The following is a 5,647-nucleotide window of genomic DNA, read 5'->3' as shown; positions in this document are numbered from 1 at the left end:
CCCGCGCTCCGCCCCGCCGCCGTCCAGCCACTCAGCGGCTGCGGGAGCCCGCGGAGGCGGCTCTTTTCCCGGCAGCGGCGGCGGCCGTGCCAGGAACCTCGCCGGCCCCCGGCGCTTCCGCGGCACAGCCACCCGAGACCCTCTGCCCCGGTGACTCGCTGCGTGAGGGGCCGCCCCTGCCGGGGCCAGCCCCCACCCTGTCCCCGGTAACGGCCAGCCGCATCTTAGTCCGGCCTCACCGGGCAGGCTCCCCGCACAAACCCCCGGAACCGGGGCGGCTCGGTGTGTTCGTTCTTGTGCCTTAGCGCAGCCGCCTGTCTGCGTGTGCATCTGTGCATTTCATACCCACAGAGCGCTTATCTCCCGTGCAGTCAAACAGCGAGTTCAGCCCCGGTGCCGGGAAGATGGACGTGCCGGCAAAACCCGGCGGAGAGCACTGCTGGGGTGACCGCGCTGCGGGGGCTGAGGCAGAGGACCAGAAAGCGGAGCAATGCCGTCACAGCCTCGCAGACGTGCCTGTGTGCCAGCTGCCTTCTGCCAAGCAGAGCAATGCCCAGCGAGTGACCAAACTCACACACCAGCCAAAACAGAGAGAAGGAGATCTGGGATTCGGTACACACAAATCGTTGGGAATTTACACCTTCGGACGAGTTCCTCCGCAGAGCAGTAATGTCACTAGTCCCGATAGCATTTTGTCAACCTTTTGACTTCTCTAGCTATTTAATACGCATCCAACAACATATTGTACTCCTTGCGCGTAACAGCAAGCGTGTGCCACAGCACACCTAAAAGTAGGAGGGAATGCTTTACAGCAGATGGGCCACAGGCCTGGATCCCTACCCCTATGTCATAGTTACCAAATTATTGGAGTGTCTTCTCTTAAATCCCGTGTCATTCGGTAAATGACATTAATTAGACAGCAAGCTGAATTCCACTCGGAAATACAAGTAGCAGTCAAATAGTTAATCAATTCAGTGCACTGAATACGGCTTTGAAAAGGGTATGACCGCTGCCATTGTGTTTGTAGCCTGGCTGACAGTATATGACAATATATACCTTTCAAATTATCCTTTGGTCACCCTTTGGGCCCGTTTTTGAGGCTACTTTCAATGATCTAATATAACCAAATAGTGTGCAATTAGGACACTCTCACTAACCATGATAGAAGATGTAACTATTCCTTTGTAGGTGCTGATTTAGCTTCTGTGTCTTGGAGGCAGAGTGCTGCTATGGTCTTTCAGCCTGGTGCACTGTGCCTGCTTTGGGTATTCACAACCATTGAGCTGCTACTGCACCTTGCCATTTAAATGGGGCTCGTGTGAAGATCTCATTTTCATGTTTGCCCTATAAGGTACAGGAGTGTGACTTTATAAATTAAAAAATAGCACAACTGTATACATTTGATAAATTTGTAATAATAATAAAAAAATCTTTGCACCATCATGTTGCAAGTAGGTGTTTACCCAAAGATGTTGCTTGCTGTAATTGTATGAAATTGCTATGTCCCTTTGAAGGCAGAAGAACCTGTAATCTAAGTAGATTTATTATATGCATGTTTGATAACTGTACTAGATATAGTGGAAGCACTTGCCTTATAATTAAGGTTTAGTTAAAACATATCCATAGAGCCACTAAACTTAATATGGAGGTCTAAGCAGAACATGTGCTGCATCACTGGACGAACTAGGTATATCGAAGGAGCTCTTGCGATGCTATGGCTTCAATTCCATGGAGGGAGAATGCCTGGCAACAATAAATCATTTGTAATGGAGAACCAGCAGCAGAATATTAAGTGTATTCCTGTGTATTATTTTTGTAGTACCACTTTATTCTGTGGTCTAAAACTGAATCCAGCTGAAAGGACTCTGTTGGAGACTCCAGAGAAACAGAAGTGGGCTGTCACAAGTCAAAAACCTTTGAGTACAGCTGCTGCCAGCTCCTTGCAAGTAATGTTTTTTCCAGTACCAGCTTTTGACTTTTTCAGTATTGTAAAAGAAACAGCAAGCAGACCACGTTAGCGCAAAATGAATAATACACAATGTCAGTTCGTGAAAAATTGCCCTGAAGCTATAAAGGTGTCTTTTCTATATGCTTTATTTAATAGAAAGCAAAATAAAAGCAAACATGAATCTTGGGCATTGGCACAGATTGTATCATAGTGCAGAAATAGTATGCAAAGCTAAGCGGCTTGCTTGGAGCCTGGGGTGAAAAAAAAAGGCAAGGACACTTTCTGGCCAGGCCAGATAAAAGAGCATTGACTATATATTTCATTTGTGTTCCTTGCTTAATTTCTTTTCTCCTTTCCTTATCTTCACACCTTGAGCTCAGGCAGACCAGCGCTTTGTTTCTGATGAATAAGGCAGCCATCCAAAAATCAGCTTAATGAAAATGCTGTATATCACTGCACTGCTCCCACGGTATGCTTCTGACGAACAAGGAGTATGGCATTAGGAGCTTTCTGAAACAAAGTATGAGTGATACTTTTGTAATATTGTTATTTTCATTTTATTAGACAACCCGAAATACCTGGAAACACAGGCTTGTTTGTTACTTGCCCTTTACAGCTTTTTGTAAAGTTTTGAAGAAAATGTTTTCAATTAACATTGCATCTTTCTAATCCTGGAGTTTATCTGGGATACAGGGACATGTCCATATGGCATACGTAGAGGAATATGGGCCCACATGTAATGCTTTGGTCTCCGCTTGTAAATATGAACTTTTGGCCAAGCACAGAAAAATCCAAATGCTTTTCCATTTGCTGTATTCCTGTTAGTATATGTTCATTTACCTTATAAAACTTAAATAACTAGTCTATATGTACTGACACTCATTATTGCAATATTACATCTTATATGCAAATGAGATAGATATAATTTCCAGGAAATTTGAAGTAGCCGAAGTAGTATATTCAAAAACAACCCACAGTGATACTTTACTGATGAGTAACAAAGACTATCGAGAACTTCTAAAGACATCTATAATTTTAAATTTTAGTAGTTGTCTATTTTTATATTAGACATTATCATTATTCCTATTCTTGCATTAGACTTTTTGTCAATTGTAATATTTAGAAAAACATCTATTTTATTGTCAGAATTTATTAGAAAATATTTTCATGCTCTTTTTAAAATGATAGGAAAATGGAAAGATCTGGCCATATTTTCAGATAATAGACTATTAACAACATTTTGATGAAGGTCTTTCTAATGTATCTGTGTGACATTTTATGTTATTTTATATTAGAATAATTATGAAGTTAGAAACTTCATAGTGCCACCTACTGCTGAAAATACACATTTTAAAAACCTTACTAGTTTGGGTACCTTGAAATAAAAGGGCAATGTAGGAAAATATCTGCCCGAATAAAGTCTTTCAAACCTCTGAAATATGTTGGAGACAAGTCCTGACCTGCTGAGTGAATTTCAGTCACACTGAATTTCTGAACTTTGAACCAGTGACTATTTTGACTGAGACTGTAATGAGAAATGATTCTGAGGATCTGGGATTTTGCCTAGAATTTTTTTCGACGTTACATTTTTAATAAGAACTTTCATTTTAAAATTAGTCCCTGTGATGACACTAGAAAAACACTGATGAAAAGATTCAGTGAAACAACATTTATTTTTCACTCAGTGATAACAAGGCTTCCTCTATTTTACAGAGAGCTCTGCACGAGATGTAAACCAAGGACCCTGGAACCAGAATCACATGTAGCACAAGATCTGTTCCCTTCTTACATCGTAAAGTCATAAGATGGACCATGGTTCCTGCCTGGTTGTTGGCATGAGATGATAAGTCCTCAGCCACGATGCTTGGAATTCATCTTCCCTAACCCTTACCATCTAGAAGTTAGATGAGGTTAATGTACAGTCTAAAGTACAGTAGCTGGTTCTTTCTTCACTTGAGGGAGAAGACCCTGTCTCTAGTACTAGTGAAATAGTAACCACATGCCTACAACCTTTTCCCACATCCCAGACAGTAAGTATTGGTTATGATCTCATTCCCAGGAACCATGGAAATAGGAGCAGTGGTAGGACTTTGTACATGAGTATGAACAAGTAGAATATAGACCCTTATTGTTCCTGAGGAAAGTTCAACTTTAAATTTGGCTTCAAGGAATCAGGAATGGTTTATCTTCTGCTGGTACTTGTCTCATCCTGTGGAATAAACTGACATTGACATGCTTTGAATGTGTGACTGTCAGAGTTTCTGTCTTGTTATGGCTTGGTGACTTAAACTTAGAAATTAATTTCTTTTCAAGTTGAAAAATTCCTGAGAACAATGCATTTGTGCTATCACACTTCATTTTGCAACAGCAGCCTGATCTACTCAACAGATAAAAAATTTCAGAAGAACTTTTTATAATGTACAGATGCTTATGTACAGGCAATTCTGGATGCACATTTTACCAACATTACACGTTAAGAATTCACCTCCTATTAAGTTAGCTTGATAAAAAACAAGATAAAGGACGTTTCTTAGTTGTTGAGCTTATCATGTCTTTCATGCAGTGAAAACTCATTCTGACTTTTTGGTCAATTAATAAATTTTTTTATCTACTGAACTAGTTTTCGTTGGGATATAGTTAATTTTCTTCATAGTAGCTACTATGGGGCTGTGCTTTGGATTTGTGATGAAAACTATTCATAACACAGGGATGTTTTAGTTCCTGCTGAGCAGTGCTCACACAGAGCCAAGGCCCTTCTGCTTCTCACCCCACCCCACCAGCAAGTAGGTTAGGAGTGCACAAGAAGTTGGGAGGGGACACAGCTACAATAGCTGACCCCAATGACCAAAGGGATATCCCATACCATATGACATCATGCTCGGCAATAGAAGCTGCAGGGAAGAAGGAGGAAGAGGGGAACATTCAGAGTGATGGTGTTTGTCTTCCCAAGCATGATGGAGCCCTGCTTTCCAGGTGATAGCTGAACATCTGCCTGGCGATGGAAAGTAGTGAATGAATTTCTTGTTTTTCTTTGCTTGCACGCACAGCCTTTGCTTTACTTATTAAACTGTCTTTATCTCAACCCCCGAGTTTGCTCACTTTTACCCTTCCTATTATCTCCCCATCCCACTGGGGCTGAGCTGCCCACTGGGATTAAACAATGACACTCCTTTTTGGTGCCCAGTGTGGGGCCTGAAGGGTTGGAGGTAGCAACAGATTTGACTGGAGTTTGCTAGATGGAACTTAGACCTGTTACTGCGGTTTAGGTATTAATAGGCAGGCTCCTGTGCTTGCCATGGGGCTTGCTTGCCTGACTGTGCATTAGAGTCCAGTGCTTGTTCATGGCTGCTTTTTGCTCCTGCTGTTTGCTGCAGGGCTTATCATCTCACCCTGCTCTGCCTGGGAGCACTTTGATAACGGCAGTGGCCATGTGCCTGGGCTGGCTGATGGCCAGGGCATTGCTGCTGTTCTTTGCTGCTGTGCTGGGCAGGCTGGAGCTCCAGGGTCAACTTAAGTCGAAGGGACTGTGACCTGTGGATAAGTCCATGCAGGAGCAGGACATCCCAAAGTGGCTGTGGCTAAGTCCATGCTGGAGCAGATACACCTCAAAACATCTGTGGCCATGGATAAGTGCAGGCTGCAGCAGGTGTATCCTTGAAGAAGCTGTGACCCATGAGTAAGTCCATGCTGGAGCAGAGG

The 5,647-nt window shown here is 42.8% G+C and overlaps 1 long non-coding RNA gene across 1 annotated transcript; it reads left to right on the top strand.

The window, feature by feature from the left end:
* The first annotated feature begins 126 nt into the window (after positions 1–126).
* LOC142602345 (uncharacterized) lies at positions 127–4,190 on the top strand. Its single transcript, XR_012836067.1, has 2 exons — positions 127–2,468; positions 3,662–4,190. It is a non-coding gene; the product is annotated as an uncharacterized LOC142602345 (long non-coding RNA).
* Positions 4,191–5,647: the final 1,457 nt, after the last annotated feature.

Source organism: Balearica regulorum, chromosome 6 (genome assembly GCF_011004875.1).
Source record: "Balearica regulorum gibbericeps isolate bBalReg1 chromosome 6, bBalReg1.pri, whole genome shotgun sequence".
Taxonomy (NCBI): Eukaryota; Metazoa; Chordata; class Aves; order Gruiformes; family Gruidae; genus Balearica; species Balearica regulorum.
Note: the sequence above shows the minus strand (reverse complement) of the source record. Positions and strands in the feature narration are given on the sequence as shown.